This window comes from Bufo bufo, chromosome 1 (genome assembly GCF_905171765.1).
Source record: "Bufo bufo chromosome 1, aBufBuf1.1, whole genome shotgun sequence".
Taxonomy (NCBI): domain Eukaryota; kingdom Metazoa; phylum Chordata; class Amphibia; order Anura; family Bufonidae; genus Bufo; species Bufo bufo.
Window position 1 is genome coordinate 284,929,383 of NC_053389.1, and position 18,939 is coordinate 284,948,321.

Genomic DNA, 18,939 nt, shown 5'->3' on the forward strand with positions numbered 1-18,939 from the left:
TTCAGGTGAAATCGATTCGCTGACATGGAGCACAAGGAAATTCAGCTTCTAGGCGAATTGAATTTATTCTGAAATTTGGATCGAATTCCACTTCGTGGGATTCGATTCGCTCATCTCTGATCAGGATCTCTTGTGGTCAAGAGCAGAAAAAGAGTTAATGTCAGTATCCCTGGTAGTCTAAGACAGTGAAGGGGTTAATGTTAGGATTCCTGGTGTTTTAGGGCAGTAAATGTGTTTCTTCAGTATCCCTGGTGGTCAAGGGAAGTGAAGGTGTTCATGTCAAAATCCCTGCTAGTGTAATGCAGTGAAGCAGTTAATGTCAGGATTACTGGTGTTCCAGGACAATTAAGGGGTTTATGTCAGGATCCTTAGTGGCCAAGGGAGGGAAGTATATAATTTTAGGATCCCTGATGGTCTAGGGCAGTGAAAGGGTTAATATTATATAAATGGGTCCAGTGGGCTATTCACCTCTCCAGTCTCCAGCATTGTCCAGGCTGTAGCAGAAAGCTTTACACTGATCATACAGCTTCCTATTCTTTCACTGCACTAATGGTAGAGAGTTCAGAGCAGGGATTGTTTGGCCACAGACTCTAACGGGAAACTTCCAATGTGCCAATGCCCAAAGTGCTGCCCAAACCCCCTTCACAGCCATTGGCTTGGTACATGAATACCTGACACTCACAGCAGGGTCAGACTGGGGTTCCTTGGGCCCACCAGAGGATATTACTCTCAGGACCAAACCAGCATATCATCAATAAAGTCTAATAGATTTTTATTCAAATAAAGACACCCTAGTGGCAAGTTACTGTCTCCAAAGGCAACTTCAAATGTTTTTTTGGGCCAATATGGTATCAGAGCCCTGGCCCACTGAAGAATTTTCCTTTGGAGCATCAGGTATTTTTGTACCTAACTAGTGGACACAGGCTCCCTCTTGATGTCAACTATATTACTGTCCCCAAAGCAGCTATACAGATAAACACTGTGGTGGGGCATGGGGACGATAGCTCCCTGCCCCACCTTAAAGACTCATAGGCCATAGGCCACAAAGCCTGAGGCCTATGAGGTACTGCATGAATGGCACAGGAGGTCATAAAGTATTGACATACAGTATCATGTTCACATGTGCTAGATTGCAAGTGGAGCAATGACAATTCATTACCACCTGTGGTCACAGGTAACGCAATTATGTCATTGCGATCTCCTGCATCGGAAAACAAGCTGCATGATAATGTCGGGAAGCAGGCTAAAAAAGGTCTGTGACCTGCACTGCAGATGGAGCCATGGAATGGAACTTAAGTGGGTATTTAATATTGATTACTCAGCCACTTTGGGAGCATACTACTGTGGCACTATAGGTGGTACCACTGGGAGTCATTATAGTGGTATTATTTTTATTACTGGGAGCACAGTAAGGAGCTTTATTACTACTAGGGACACTGGGAGGGGGGTAACGTTGCATTACCCTACTTCTCGAGATTTCCATACCTCGTAACTTCCGGTCACACCGGAAATGACGTGAGGAGGCGTGCCGGAGTTGTGCCGATCTGCGCATGCGCAAAACGACGGTTTAGGGAAATCTCACAGCGGAGTTCAGCTGGACACCGGGACACTGCGCATGCGCCAGAGAGCCTCACCAGCCTTAGGGTAGGGAAAAATTACGGCTCAGTGCGCAAGCGCGGCTAACTACAGAACATCCATCCGATCTCTGCGCCTGCACAGTGTGGGGGTAGGGAGATCTGATGGCCATTTTTTCTGTTAAATAAATATATATATATCGGCACAACTCCGGCACGCCTCCTCACGTCATTTCCGGTGCGACCGGAAGTTACGAGGTAGGGAAATCTCACGAAGTAGGGTAATGTAACGTTACAGGGGCTCTCCTGGGAATACAAATTTATTTCTTTTGCAGTATTTGGGGGCATTGGGAAGCACAGTAAGCACAATAAAGGGGTGGCACCATGATAACACTCTTAGAGCACCAGGCTGTGTTGAGAAGTGGAGATAATGATGGAAAAGTAAAGAAACTGAGATGTCAGCATGGAAAACTATGCAGACAAGAGAATTGGGCCAAGTGGAGACGATGAGGTAAGAAAATGTCTACAACAGTGGAGACGTCACTGGATGTAATAGGTATGTAGCACTGTATTCTCCTAGATGTTTGGTAGTGCTGAAAGACCAGGCAGCATGCTGAAGTTAGGGTGGGTTTGGTGCTCTACCCCACATCTCACTTCCTCAGCCGCCTCCATATCAAATAAAAAAAAACTGAAGAATAAGGAGGACAGAATGTGGCATCTGGCATTGATCACCACAGAGGGGCGGCTTCTAGAGAGGCATTTTGCGATGCACTGTGGTACTTGGTTCTGCTGAAGTGGCATTTTGTGCTTCACTACAGTATAGCTGACCCCACCACTTGTATTGGCCCCACCTTCTGTCAATTTGGACCACTTTCAACATGGATCAACTTTTAGGTTTTTCAGGGCCACTTCATTTTCCCAGTCTGCCTCAGGTAGTGTACGAGAAGAGAATAGAGGGAGAGTTTCAGAAGTGCTCTGCCAAATCACAAAGGCAGGGGATCTGAGGAGTATGCATGGGACTTTCCCTCTGCTATAAGGGGTATTATAATTACTAAGTCACTATAGAGGGGCTTTATTACTTCTGGGGGCACTACTGGAGACACTATGAGAAAAATTATTTCTATTATGGGGGATTATTACTATTACTGTGAGTACTATTGGGGAGTGTTATAATTATTTGGCACAATATGGAGGGCACTACTGCTAACAGGGGTACTTTCAGGAGCATAATTATTATTGGGGCACTATTACTAATGAGGGCACTATGGAAGATAATTATTAGTATTAGTGGGACTTTAGGGAGCACTGTTACTATGGTGGCATCCCTATATAGCACTATTTGTACAGTATAGTATTTGTGGACATTAAGAAGCACAGCAGGAACAATGATGAGGGTAGCGGCAGGATAACACTGTTGGGACACCAGGAGGAGGAGGATGATAGAAAAGTGAGGAATCTATGGTGTCTTTGTGACAAACTCTGCAGTGGGAAGATGTGGCTGAAAGAACTCATCATGGAGGGCTGGGCCAAATAAAAATGATGAGGAAGAGAAAGTATACATCTGGGAAGATGTCACTGGATTTAAGAGGTATTTGGTGCTGTATCATCTTGTATGTTTGGTATTGGTGAATGTAATGTACATCCAAATATGTCTCATCCATTTCTTCAGTAGAGATGTCCCGAAATATTCGCCGGCGAACATAGCTTGTTCGCGTTCGCCGCGGCGGGCGAACATATTCGATGTTCGGTCTGCCCCCTATACATCATCATTGAGCAAACTTTGACCCTGTACCTCACAGTCAGCAGACACATTCCAGCCAATCAGCATACCCTCCCTCCCAGACCCTCCCACCAACTATCAAAAAGCAAGGACCGCATCCATCTTAGATTCATTCTGAAGCTGCAGTGTCACAAATTTGACTAAGTTGCAATCGCAATGCGATTAATACAGGTTATATTAATCGCATTGCGAATTCAACTTAGAGCTGGGTTCCTAATGGTTGTATTGCTAGAATATAACGAAGATTGAGAATATAGTGCTATATTCGTTATATTCGTCAATTCTAGCAATACAACCATTAGGAACTCAGATCTAAGTTGTAATTGCAATGCAATTAATGCAGGTTATATTAATCGCATTGCGAATTCAACTTACCACACTCTGCGTCAACTACATAATTTTCCATGAGAGTTTTGCCATGGATCCCCCTCCGGCATGCCACAGTCCAGGTGTTAGTCCCCTTGAAACAACTTTTCCATCACTATTGTGGCCATAAAGAGTCCCTGTGGGTTTTAAAATTCGCCTGTCTATTAAAGTCTATGGCGGTTCGGCCGTTCGCAAACATTCGCGGAAGTTCGCCGTTCGCAAACGGAAAATTTTATGTTTGAGGCATCTCTATTCTTCAGTACCATTCTCTGCAGCTATGGTCTGTTAACAAACTGCAGTGGGGACTTTCCGGTATATGGCATGTTACTGCTGCAGCCAATCACCTGTCAGTGGTCTAATGCTGAGGACAGTGGTTGGCTGCAGTAGTCACATGCCATACACCTGCACATCAGTGTGCACATCACCAACACTGTGACAGATGTGCACACTTGCCTATTATATCCCTGCCAGTCTTTGTTCACATGGCCGCCGCAATGATGCAAGAAAGTCCAGCCCGTCACATGCATTATCACTGCAGCCATATAAACAAAACACTCCGACTAGTAACAGCTGAGAATTATTGATTCCCCCCCCCCCCCCATATGCTGCTACCATGTTTTATTTTTAACTACTGGACAACCCATTTTATTCTGGGTTGTTCGTGATTCAATGGCATTTTGAGAGTGTGGACTGGGGGGCGTGTCCTCTAAAAAATGGGGTGGGGCATATGTTCATCAAAATTTTGGGCTATCTGTAAATTTTAGTTCTGTTGTCCAGAAAAAAACTGAAGGGGAGGTTAGCAACCCTGACCCAGACAGGATGAAGCAGTGTGTTGGTGTGTTGGTATTGATGGTAATGTGGTTGTTTGTCCAGTAGATGCAGATAAGGTTCAGAATAATGCAGAGTGGAATAGTAATGTTTAGTGTTGAGCGAATCGAGCTTCGGATCCTAGATCTGAAATCAATTCGCTCTAAACTTCATTTCAATACTACAGCATTAATATGTATGGGCTCCATACACGAGACTTCAGTAAATTACTTCAGCCATCGATTTTTAAAGTTTGAAACCATTTTAAAGCATGGATCTGAAGTCGGTTTCGGTACCAACTGGTACCTCGGTACCAAAGACGACTTTGGAACCATGTTTTTAAAGTTTAAAAATCAAATCCGGAAGTTATTCACCAAAGTCCTGTAAGACTTCAGGAATAACAATTTGCCTCACTGGAGCCCATACATTTGAATGCTGTATGGAAACGAGTATTGGTACAGCATTCAAACAAAGTTTGGAGCGAAGCTCGCTTTGCTCAACACTAGTAATATTATTCATACAATGTGTATTAATACTCGTAGTACAAGAAACAAGCTCTGCAAGCTAATGGCAAGCATATCTAAACATAATTTGGATCTGTTTGCCATAGCTGAGATATGGTTTAACCCCTTCCTGATGCAGCAATTTCTAGTTTTGAGTTTTAGTTTTTTTGCTTTTTGCCTTCCTGGAGCCATAACTTTTTAATTTTTCAGTTCACATAGCCACACGAGTGCTTTGCTTGTTTTTTGCAGGACAAGTTGTACTTTCTAATGCTACTATTTAATATATCATACAATGTAGAGCGAAGCTGGAAACAAATCCGAAATGGGGTTGAAAAACACAAATCCCCCACAGTTTTATGGGTTTTGTTTTCACAGCATTCACTATGTGGTAAAACTGACTTGAGCTCTTCATTCTCTAGGTCAGTACAATAACAGCGATACCACACTTTTAGAGTTTTTCTTGCGTTTAATGCTGAAAAAACAAACATTTAGGAAACATTTTTTCCTGTCATTGCATATTTAAACCCCCTTAACTTTTTTATAGTTACTTATACGAAGGGTCTAGTTATATCTGCGAAGGGCTCATTTTTTGTGGGACAATCTGTAGTTTTTGATAATACCATTTTAGGATGTGTATGACTTTTTGATCACTTTTTATTCAATTTTTTTGGGGAAGTATAGGGATGAAAAAATATCGAAACAGCCATTTTTCTCAAAAAAATTCTGTTACGCCATTTACCGCGTGGGATGTTTTTTTTAAATATTTTAATAGTAGGGCGTTTTTACACATCGTGATGCCCATGATATTATTTTTTTTATTGTTTATTTTAATTTGCGACAAGCTGTCCTCTGTGGGAGGTGTATCGTCTGTGTTCTCTGTATCCCCCCAGCCACGATCCAGTGATGCCAATGAGCTGCTTTGGGTGCCACCCTGCTGTCAACACTGTTCCTCCTCCTCATCATCCTCCTCATCCTCCAGAACTGTGCCCTGGCTTGACAGTTGTGTACCTGGCAAGCCACTTGTGAATGACTGGCCTGATAACCATGCTGCCAAGAGAATATTACTTTTCTTTTCCTCTCTTTCACAAACTTCTCTCCTCAGACTTAAAGGAAAAAACTGGGTTTTCACCAGGTTCACAAGATGTAACAAAATCCTCCTTGGAATCTACAAGTGCCTGCAGGGTGCAAATAGAAATAGAAATAGATAATATACTCACAAGATTCCATTCAGTGTGCGTATTCATCACCACTTGTGTCCCCACAGCTCCATAGGCTTCAGAAAACACCTTCTTGGTATTCCTTGATCTTCTCATAGATCCCTGTTTTCGCATAAGCCAGAGAAAAGCGGAGGATAGTGAAGCACTTTAGGTGAGCGATTATAAAAATTAATTTATTATACTCACAAAATTAAAAATATAACAAGCATTCAGATCAGCCTGTACAGACGCCCGACCTGGGTTTCGTCACAACGCTTCTTCAGGAGCACTGATTGCAAAGCCGAAAACTGCTGTTCTTTATCAGCAAACTGACCCCACCCCCATACAAAACTTCACTCCCCATATAAAACAAATAAAATATGAGCATGTTCTATAAAACCTGCTAAAACCATTATTTCCTAAACCAGTCCTGCGCATAAGTCTATAGTACCTTTCCTTTTTCATTTCTTCTGTTCATTCAATTCACAAGGTTACAAAATCATATCCCAAAAATTGCACCAGCATCTCAGTCGTTGTTCAGACCTGAGGCAAACAGCGTCATTTCTCATCCTAGACTATACAAGAATTAACATCACATTCAACATTAAGGCCTCTCGGTTGGATAGTGTTTAGACAATACATCCAATTTACTCTTTTGTTAATTTTAGTTATATAATCTCCACCTTGAGCCGACTTGTTCACCAATTCAATTCCCATAAATTTTAACCTTTTGGGTTCTTTTTGGTGACAGTTTGTAGTGCAAAGAAACACTATGTGTTACTAAACCTTTTTTAATGTTATAAATATGCTCTTGCACACGGGTCTTCAAACTGCGGGTGGTCCTACTTATATATTGGAGGCCACAAGGGCACCCCCACACTATTACATGTAAGTTGCCCTTTTATTTTCACAGTTTCTTTTTTACCTTTTATTTGTATAGTCTCCATCATTTTCTGCCGGTCTTTTTGGTTGCGGTTCCTGCAATGTGCGCAAAAACCGCACCATGTGAATTTACCATTTCTCTGCAGGTTTTTCTGTTGTTTTTTTGTTGCAAAATTCCCACTATGCACAAGGCTGTTGGACAGATTTGGTGCCTTTTTTAAAAACAATGGAAGGTTTATTTGGTATCTCTTTTCCTATAATCGGATCATGCTTAAGAATTTTCCAATTTCTCTGAATCATGTTCTTTATTATACCCAATTTTGTGTTATATTGTGTGAAAAAGGTATATCTAAAATCTTTCTTTGGTCCATTTTTTTTCTTCTTTCTTATCCTTCTTATTGCCTATCTCCATTTTGCACTTCTCCGGAAAACTTTCATCATAACCTTTTTCTAAAAACCTCTCCTTAATGACTTCACTCTGTTCCCTATATTTCTCCAAATCTATACAGTTTTTATATACTCGCTGGAACTGACTTTTTGGGACATTTTTTAACCATACCTCATGGTGGCAACTATCCAACCCTATATACGTGTTCACATCGGTAAGTTTAAAGAAGGTTTTAGTTTTCATCTGACCCGCTTCTACATAAATTGTGAGATCTAAAAAATCCACCGAGGTGGCATTCACACAACTCGTAAATTTTAAATTGTAATTGTTCTGTTTAATTTCTTTAAGGAAATCTTCCAAACCCTCTTTACTGCCCTCCCATATGAGCAGGCAGTCATCGATGTAACGACGCCATAAGGTCAGAGTTCCTCTCCTCTTTCAGTGTTTTTCTCCAGGATGGGGTTAATTGTCTCTCTTTCCCACATAGTCATGAACAGATTTGCAAGGCTGGGGGCGAATTTTGCCCCCATTGCCATGCCAGACTGCTGCAAATAGAAACTATCTTTATAAAGGAAATAATTATGGTATAGGCAGAAAGCAACACAGTTCAAAATGAACTGTATTTGATGTTCTGTCAACTCCGGATCCCCATTAAGGGCTTCTTCCACCCCTCTCATGCCTAAGTTGCTTAGAATGCAGGTATACAAAGAGGCAACATCCACAGTCACCAGCCATGTTTGTTGGTTAAGACATCCCATGTTCTTTATTAATTCCACCACACTTGTAGAATCCTTAAGATAGGAGGGGGCTACTTTGACATATTTTTGAAGAAAAAAATCAATATACTCGGAAACTCTATTTGTTAGGGAGTTAATTCCCGACACAATGGGTCTCCCTGGGGGATTTATTAAGCTCTTATGAATTTTTGGCAGGAAGTACATAACTGGAGTGACTGGATTTTTAATTGATAAATATTCATATTCACTTTTATTAAGAACACTTCTTTCCATTCCTCCCTTCAGTATAATTTCCAGATCCTTCTTAAAGTTATTCATTGGATTCTTTTTTAAGATCCTATAGGTGTTCCCATCTGACAATAATCTCTCCATTTCCTCCATGTACTGTTCTGCATTCATAATAACAACCCCCCCCCCCTTTGTCCGCAGGTTTGATGACTATACTCTTATTCATTTCCCAACTTTTCAGAGCCTCTCTTTCCTCCTTCCTTAAATTATGTTTATTTACTCCACCATCCATCTTTTCTAATTCATCTAACAAACTCTGCCTAAAAGCATCTATGCACTCATTATTTTTATTTTTGGGCAGAATTTTGATTTATTACGCAAATTGGTGTTTTTGGTCTCATCTATCACTCCCTGATTTTTCATTTGGGCTCTTTGGCTATTTAAATGGAACTTCGCCAGATTTAGTTTCCAAATATATTTGTGAATATCCAAAAAGAGCTTAAATTTATTAACTATATTGCTCGGAGCAAATATGGGGAGTGAAGTTTTGTATGGGGGTGGGGTCAGTTTGCTGATAAAGAACAGCAGTTTTCGGCTTTGTAATCAGAGCTCCTGAAGAAGCGTTGTGGCGAAACCTGGGTCGGGCGTCTGTGCAGGCTGATCTGAATTCTTGTTATATTTTTAATTTTGTGAGTATAATAAATTAATTTTTATAATCGCTCACTTAAAGTGCTTCACTATCCTCCCTGTTTTCTCATAAGCCAGAGAAAAGCGGATCTATGAGAAGATCAAGGAATACCAAAGAAGGTGTTTTCTGAAGCCTATGGAGCTGTGGGGACACAAGTGGTGATGAATATGCACACTGTGAATGGAATCTTGTGAGTATATTATCTCCTTGCGGTTGTAAAACACAGTGGCAGTACTTCACCATATGGAGTTTCTATTTGCACCCTGCAGGCACTGGTAGATTCCGAGGAGGATTTTGTTACATCTTGTGAACCTGGTGAAAACCCAGTTTTTTCCTTTAAGTCCGAGGAGAGAAGTTTGTGAAAGAGAGGAAAAGAAAAGTAATATTCTCTTGGCAGCGCAGTCTCTTTTTGATTGAACTTTGGATAAGTGACAAAAACCCACGTCACTATTTGCGGCTTGCAGCGCCGAGGATTCACCGTAACATAACCAGAGACATTTTCCTTTGTATTTTGGCCTGATAACCATGGAAATGATCCCTCTTCCTACTCCTCTTCCTCCTGTGCCACATCCTGTTGCATCATCGCCCAAAGTGTTTTTTTCAAGGAGACATAGAAGTGGAATATGAACGCTGAGGACGGTGTCATCGGAACTGGCCATGTTGGTGAAGTACTCAAAATAGTGATTGATGTTGTGATTGATGCAGAATGTGGTCTGGCATTATCTTGTTGAAAAATGCAGGGTCTTCCCTGAAAGAGATGACGTCTGGATGGGAGCATATGTTGTTCTAGAACCTGAATATATTTTTTTGCATTGATGGTGCCTTTCCAGACATGCAAGCTGCCCATGCCACACGCACTCATGCAACCCCATACCATCAGAGATGCAGGCTTTTGAACTGAGCGTTGATAACAACTTGGGTTGTCCTTGTCCTCTTTGGTCCGGATGACATGGCGTCCCAGATTTCCAAAAAGAACTTCGAATCGTGACTCGTCTGACCACAGAACAGTCTTCCATTTTGCCACACTCCATTTTAAATGATCCCTGGCCCAGTGAAAACGCCTGAGCTTGAGGATCTTGCTTAGAAATGGCTTCTTCTTTGCACTGTAGAGTTTCAGCTGGCAACGGCGGATGGCACGGTGGATTGTGTTCACTGACAATGGTTTCTGGAAGTATTCCTGAGCCCATTCTGTGATTTCCTTTACAGTAGCATTCCTGTTTGTGGTGCAGTGTCGTTTAAGGGCCCGGAGATCACGGGCATCCAGTATGGTTTTACGGCCTTGACCCTTACGCACAGAGATTGTTCCAGATTCTCTGAATCTTCGGATGATGTTATGCACAGTTGATGATGATAGATGCAAAGTCTTTGCAATTTTTCGCTGGGTAACACCTTTCTGATATTGCTCCACTATCTTTCTGCGCAACATTGTGGAAATTGGTGATCCTCTACCCATCTTGGCTTCTGAGAGACACTGCCACTCTGAGAAGCTCTTTTTGTACCCAATCATGTTGCCAATTGACCTAATTAGTGTTAATTGGTCTCCCAGCTCTTCGTTATGCTCAAATTTACTTTTTCCAGCCTCTTATTGCTACTTGTCCCAACTTTTTGGGGATTTTTTGACACCGTGAAAATTGGAATCAACGTATTTTTCATTTAAAATCATACATTTACTCAAATTAAACGTTTGATCTGTCATCTACGTTCTATTACAAATAAAACATTGACATTTGCCATCTCCACATCATTGCATTCAGTTTTTATTCACAATTTGTTTAGTGTCCCAACTTTTTTGGAATCCGGTTTGTATTATAGTTATACAGAGGGGCCATTATATATAATCATTATACAAGGGGGCTATTATATATTATACAGGGGGACATTATATATTATAGTTATACAGAGGGGCCATAATAAATAATAATTATACAGAGAGGCTATTAATAATAGGCCCTCTGTATAATTCTAATATATAATGGCCCCCCTGTATATTTATTATATATAATGGCCCCCCTGTATAATTATTATATATTTTTGACCCACTGTATAACTATAAATTATAGTTATACAGTGGGGCCAAAATATATAATAATTATACAGGGGGGCCATTATATATTAGAATTATACAGAGACAGAGGGCCCATTATTAATAGCCTCTCTGTATAATTATAATATACACTCACCTAAAGAATTATTAGGAACACCATACTAATACGGTGTTGCACCCCCTTTTGCCTTCAGAACTGCCTTAATTCTACGTGGCATTGATTCAACAAGGTGCTGATAGCATTCTTTAGAAATGTTGGCCCATATTGATAGGATAGCATCTTGCAGTTGATTGAGATTTGAGGGATGCACATCCAGGGCACGAAGCTCCCGTTCCACCACATCCCAAAGATGCTCTATTGGGTTGAGATCTGGTGACTGTGGGGGCCATTTTAGTACAGTGAACTCATTGTCATGTTCAAGAAACCAATTTGAAATGATTCGAGCTTTGTGACATGGTGAATTATCCTGCTGGAAGTAGCCATCAGAGGATGGATACATGTTCTCATTCTGTTTACGCCAAATTCGGACTCTACCTTTTGAATGTCTCAACAGAAATTGAGACTCATCAGACCAGGCAACATTTTTCCAGTCTTCAACAGTCCAATTTTGGTGAGCTTGTGCAAATTGTAGCCTCTTTTTCCTATTTGTAGTGGAGATGAGTGGTACCCGGTGGGGTCTTCTGCTGCTGTAGCCCATCCGCCTCAAGGTTGTGCGTGTTGTGGCTTCACAAATGCTTTGCTGCATACCTCGGTTGTAACGAGTGGTTATTTCAGTCAACGTTGCTCTTCTATCAGCTTGAATCAGTTGGCCCATTCTCCTCTGACCTCTAGCATCCACAAGGCATTTTCGCCCACAGGACTGCCGCATACTGGATGTTTTTCCCTTTTCACACCATTCTTTGTAAACCCTAGAAATGGTTGTGCGTGAAAATCCCAGTAACTGAGCAGATTGTGCAATACTCAGACCGGCCCGTCTGGCACCAACAACCATGCCACGCTCAAAATTGCTTAAATCACCTTTCTTTCCCATTCTGACATTCAGTTTGGAGTTCAGTAGATTGTCTTGACCAGGACCACCCCCCTAAATGCATTGAAGCAACTGCCATGTGATTGGTTGACTAGATAATTGCATTTATGAGAAATAGAACAGGTGTTCCTAATAATTCTTTAGGTGAGTGTATAATGGCCCCTATGTATAATATATAATTGCCCCCTTGTATAATTATTATATATTATGGCCCCACTGTATAACTATACTATATAATGGCCCCCTGTATAATATATCATGGCCCCTCTGTAAAATATAGGCTTCCATCACTCTCATTTTACTGCCTTCTGCCTGGCGCCCCCTACAATTTGGCGCCCGGGGCAACGGCCCTCCTGGCCTTCCCCACGCTACGCCCCTGGATATCTCATAGCTTGATACTGCCATGCACCACTGAATCCCCATTGACTATGATGAGATCCCAAGGGGTTCCGGCTGATTTCCGGCATACTGTAAATGCTGGCTTTCAACTGCACAAAAATACTGTGTGCAGCTGTATTTGTCCAGATGAAAGTTGGCCTTTATGCCAGAAAGCGGCTTGATCCACATCGGATCCCATTATAATCAAAGGGTATCTGGCTGTTCATGGCACTATCTGGCTCTACTGGATACTGTAAGCTCCGGTAGTCTATTCCTTGGCCAGAACAGACTACTGGCATTTGTGACGAATATTTGAACGTACCCTTACAAGTAACATAGTAACATAGTACATAAGGCCGAAAAAAGACATTTGTCCATCCAGTTCAGCCTGTTATCCTGCAAGTTGATCCAGAGGAAGGCAAAAAAAAAAAAAAAAACTGTGGTAGAAGCCAATTTTCCCCACTTTAGGGGAATAAAAAATTCCTTCCCGACTCCAATCAGGCAATCAGAATAACTCCCTGGATCAACGACCCCTCTCTAGTAGCCATAGCCTGTAATATTATTACGCTCCAGAAATACATCCAGACTGCACTTGTATGTGCAAATGATACAACATCATGTAGGTTGACAATTTCCTTAGTCAATTTAAGGTCGGTAAAGTCACAGATAAGGCCTCATGCACACGACCGTAGTTCTGGTCCGCATCCGAGCCGCAGTTTTTGCAGCTCGGGTGCCGACCCATTCACTTCAATAGGGCCGCAAAAGATGCGGACAGCACTCCGTGTGCTGTCCACATCCGTTGCTCCGTTTCGTGGCCCCGCCAAAAAATATAACATGTCCTATTCTTGTCTGTTTTGCGGACAAGACTAGGCATTTCTACAATGAGCTGCCCGTTCCGTTCCGCAAATTGCGGAGGGCACATGGGCGGCTTCCGTTTTTTGCGGATCTGCAATTTGCGGACCGCAAAAAAAACGAAACGGTTGTGTGCATGTAGCCTAACAATAAGGTGAAGGTAACATAAAAATGTCAGTAACAGTGAATATTTGCAAGTTCTAGCTTGGGCAGCAAAAACAAAAGTATTTTCCTGAAGGAACTGCATAATAAGGATTTCTTCTAAGGCCTCATGCACACGGCCGTTGTGTGGGTCCGCATCCAAGCCGCCATTTTGGTGGCTCTGATGCGGACCCATTCACTTCAATGGGTGCTGTCCGCATCCATTGCTCCGTTCCGCGGCCCCGCAAAAAAAATATAACATGTCCTATTCTTGTCCGCGCTTTGCAGACAAGAATAGGCATTCCACAAATTGCGGAAGGCAACACGGGCGGCTTCCGTTTTTTGCAGATCCGCGGTTTGCGGACTGCAAAAAACGGCACGGTCGTGTGCATGAGGCCTAAATCTAATATTTCTAAATCTATTATATATTATGCTACAATTTGTTTCAGTCAAAGGGTAAAAGTAAGAAGGCACATTATGGAGGTCTCCAGAGAGGTTAATAGCTCCAAACTTCTACTGTAAAAAAATATTTAATTGTGTTTGTGAAACGACAAAACTGGTAGTCTCAGAGGTAAAGCTTGAAACTCTTGAGGTGCCCCACTGCAAAATCGGCTGTCCCCCCAAACTATTATGCATCATTTAAAGTATTGGCCTCCTCATATGGGTTTAAGGGACTTTTGAGTTCCAGAGTCTCAGCACAATTGTAACCTCTGTTGTCTCCTGTAGCTGCATCCTTGTTTTTCCATTAATGATACTGTACTACAGTGAGTCTATAGGCAGGAGCCTTCCAAAGTGGTAACACAATTTAAGAAGTGTTATCTTTTTGTTGCATCGCAATCTTTGCTGTCATCATTTCTCACTACAATGTATGGACAAAATTATTAGGACACACTTCTTAATCACTGAATTCCTAGATATTTCACAAGTAACTTTGAGTATTTTGAGTAACTTTGAGTATTGCAAACTGGAAGCACTTTGGAACTGCAGCAAAGTACATATTATTACAGAGTAGAGGCATAGTGCAAAAAATTCACCATTCACCAACGCTGTGCCGAATCAATAACTGCAGAGCTCCAAACCTCCTCTAGCATTAACATCGGCACAAAATTTTTGTCTTGGCATGGGTTTCCATGGCTGAAGTGCTCCATGCAAGCTTTACATCAGAAAGCACAATGCCAAGCGCCAGTTGGAGTGGTGTAAAGCACAACAATCACTGTACTTTGGAGCAGTGGAAATGTGTTCTGTGGAGTGATAAATCATGCTTCTTTATTTGGCAGTCTGATGGAGGAGTGGTTAACTCTGAGGAGGGGGGCCATTGGAAAAAATATAAAGGATGGCCTCATGTAACAAGAATTTAAGCTCCAATGAAGACATATGTAAGACCACTATTTATCTCTTTGTATTCTACTATCTTGGTTGACATTTTGGATGCCGGCTGGCAAGGGACTTCCAGAAAATTGAGTGCAGGTTACGTGATTGTTTCAGTATCTTATGCTGTACGTGAGCTACATATGCCTTTGTGTATATGTTTTTATCATTGCTTAGTAAAGTTCTTATTCATTTAGCTATTGGTTAAATCTATTTATTCCCGTACCCTAGAATCCACTGTAAAATATTTGGTACCAGAAGTGGGGTATGGGCAGCAAATATGTTAGATATTTCTCAGCCACTCAAGATGGGACCCAGGGTATCAATATCGGGATGGGTGACAGTCTGTTATTAAGCAGTTGCATCTGATACATCTCTGAGTGAGGTTGTAGACAGGAGCAGGGCTTTTTTTCTCAGAGAAAAGGTGGTGGAACTCACCCCCCCTCCCCTGGCCACGCCCCTACCCAACCCTAGGACCGCCCCCCTACCCGCCCCTAAGACCGCCCCCTACCCACCCCTAGGACCGCCCCCTCTACCCAACCCTAGGACCGCAAGTAAAATTTGGGGGGGGAGGGGGGGCTATAAAAGTCCAGCCCAGCAAAGAAACCCCCCAGATGGGGATGGCACTGGATCTGGGGATGGCACTGTTAATGGGGGGATCTGAGGATGGCACTTTTATGGGGTGGAGGATCTGGGGATGGCATCCACAGATCCCCCATTCTATAACAGTGCCATCCACAGACCCCCCCCATCCTATAACAGTGCCATCCACAGACCCCCCCACCCCATAACAGTGCCATCCACAGACCCCCCCCATCCTATAACAGTGCCATCCACAGACCCCCCCCACCCCATAACAGTGCCATCCACAGACCCCCCACCCCATAACAGTGCCATCCACAGACCCCCCCCCCACCCCATAACAGTGCCATCCACACACCCCCCCCACACCCCATAACAGTGCCATCCACACACCCCCCCACCCCATAACAGTGCCATCCACAAACCCCCCCACCCCATAACAGTGCCATCCAGAGACCCCCCCCACCCCATAACAGTGCCATCCACAGACACCCCCACCCCATAACAGTGCCATCCAGAGACCCCCCCACCCCATAACAGTGCCATCCACAGACACCCCCACCCCATAACAGTGCCATCCACAGACCCCCCCACCCCATAACAGTGCCATCCACAGACCCCCCCACCCCATAACAGTGCCATCCACAGACCCCCCCACCCCATAACAGTGCCATCCAGAGACCCCCCCACCCCATAACAGTGCCATCCACAAACCCCCCCACCCCATAACAGTGCCATCCACAGACCCCACCACCCCATAACAGTGCCATCCAGAGACCCCCCCACCCCATAACAGTGCCATCCACAGACACCCCCACCCCATAACAGTGCCATCCACAGACCCCCCCACCCCATAACAGTGCCATCCATAGACCCCTCCCCCACCCCATAACAGTGCCATCCACAGACCCCACCCCATAACAGTGCCATTCACAGACCCCCCCACCCCATAACAGTGCCATCCATATACCCCCCCCCACCCCCACCCCATAACAGTGTCATCCACAGACCCCCCATTGCCGCTCCAGTACAGTTATACAATGTTTAATTAAATGAATAATGATTCCTGCTGCCCCTCAGTAGTATAACATTCAATGTATTTGTACTCACAGCCGGCTACTGACATCGTAATCCAGGCCGGCCGGGTAGACGAGCGGCAGCGTCACTGACTGACGTCACGTGAGTGCGCCGCCTACTTTATGAATGAAGCAGGCGGCCCAGGCAGGTGACGTCAGTCAGTGACGCTGTCGCTCGTCTACCCGGCCGACCTGGATTACGATGTCAGTAGCCGGCTGTGAGTACAAATACATTAAATGTTATACTACTGAGGGGCAGCAGGAATCATTATTCATTTAATTAAACATTTTATAAGTCTCTACTGGAGCTGCGGGGCCGGAGCACAGTGAACGCACCGGCCCCCAGCTCCTCCTCCCAGTCCCTCCCCGCTGATACATCGCAGCTTGCGATGTCAAAAGGTGGCGGAACGCCGTTCCGGTGCGTTCCGCCAGAAAAAAAGCCCTGGACAGGAGGATCTGTGAGAGATCATTGATGCAGTTGGAAAGTCTACGAGAATTTGGGTAGTGGAAGTCTACAGATTGTAAATATCAGAGTTGATCCAACAGCTGAGAAAAATCTTGTACATTGATAAGGAAACACGAAGAAAAAAAGACAATGAAACAGCACTCTGCAAACACAAATAAAGTACCATAATGCCATAATTATAGAAAATATCCTGGTGCTAATGCTACGCTTATTTTGCAAAATTGAAATTCTTGGCAAATACATTTTGTACAAAATTATTTGGGCCCGTCTGTCAAATGTCAAGGCAATCTCTATAGGACGGGAACCTAACACTAAATACTATCTGTTATGTGCCATAATGGCTACCATAAAATTCAGGGAGTCCAGGTTCCACATGCATGCTGGGTCCACTCTGTTTTTTTACCATTTTTGGTGTCATAACAGCCTCCATTAAATCGAGGGATGCAGGTACCAACATGCATGCTGAGCCCACTCTATACTTCTCATGGTGCCAAATGGCTTCCAAGATTGCATGTTGGTACCTGCATCCCTGGATTTAATGGAGGCCGTTATGGCACCAAGATGTGAGCACTGTTTAATGTTGCATGTCCCGATGGTTGAAAGAACAACAATGAACAACAAGAGGTGCACAGAGGCAACCCTCTGCACTAACAGATGGTCTGATTAGAAGAATGGCATGTAATGATCCATTCTGTACCGCAAGTGAAACTGGACATCACATCCTAAGCCTAGGATGGCAAACATTGTCTACACAAACTTTCAGAAGGTGCTTGCATGACACTAGACTACAGGCTAGGCATCCAGCTACAGGTGTTCCATTAAACTCACACCTCTGCTCGCAAAGACTATCATGGTGCACAGCAAGACGACAATGTTGGCTGAAATGGAGGTCTATCCTCTTCGGCAATGAGTCACGCTTTTGTCTCAAACACAAAGATAGCCTCAGAATGGTCTGGAGATTAGGTGGGCACTACCACGATACCACAAAGAGGTATTCCCTCTATCCTTCACATAGAAACATCACACTGGTCCTACTCTCAGGATTATGGTGTGGTTTTACATAATGTATGGTAGCCAGATCCCTCTAGTCTTCATTTGAGCTACACTAACAACTAGGCATTACATGATTTAGTCATGGAACCTGTGGTATGCCCATTTCTCAAAAGTATCCCAAAAGCCGTTTTTAAACAGGACAGTGTCAGGCTGCATGATGCTGGTGCTGCTGTGTGCAGCCTGTATAGCTTAAACATGCCACCATGATCTGCAGCATCTCTGAACTTTCTGGCATCGAGCACATCTGGGACTTCATTGGTCAGCCATTGCAAAGGGAGCTTATCACGAGGGTGTCACGACCTATCGCTGACCCTGTCGTGCCTGGGAACAGAAGGTCTCAGCGGGTGGCTACTCACTCGGTTTCAAGAGATCGCTCCATTACCTACCTAGTGGTGGGAATGGATTCCAGTCCAGGTTTTCCTGCTTAGGTTTGTGATCCTTTTAGTCCCATTTAGGAATCTGTAGCTTTTCCTTTCAGCTGTTCTCTGTCAGCCACTCCCAGCTACTATATATTCTCCCTTTCTGCTTCCCTTCTTGCCAGATATAGACCTTCTTTCCAGATGTTCTATTCTGTTTGATTTCCAGTTCACTCCTGTTGTTGTCTCCTTCTGGGGATTGTTTGTGTTGTTTGTCCTTTGCCTGTTGTTAACCAAGGTGTCAGTGGTGAGGACTAGTGCTCCCACCGTCCCATTTTTACTACCTAAGGCTTATTTCAGGGTAAGCCAGGGACGAGGCACATGATCAACATACGGGTAAGCAGCCCGTCTAGGGACGTCAGGGCAGCCAGGTGCCAGTGCTAGGT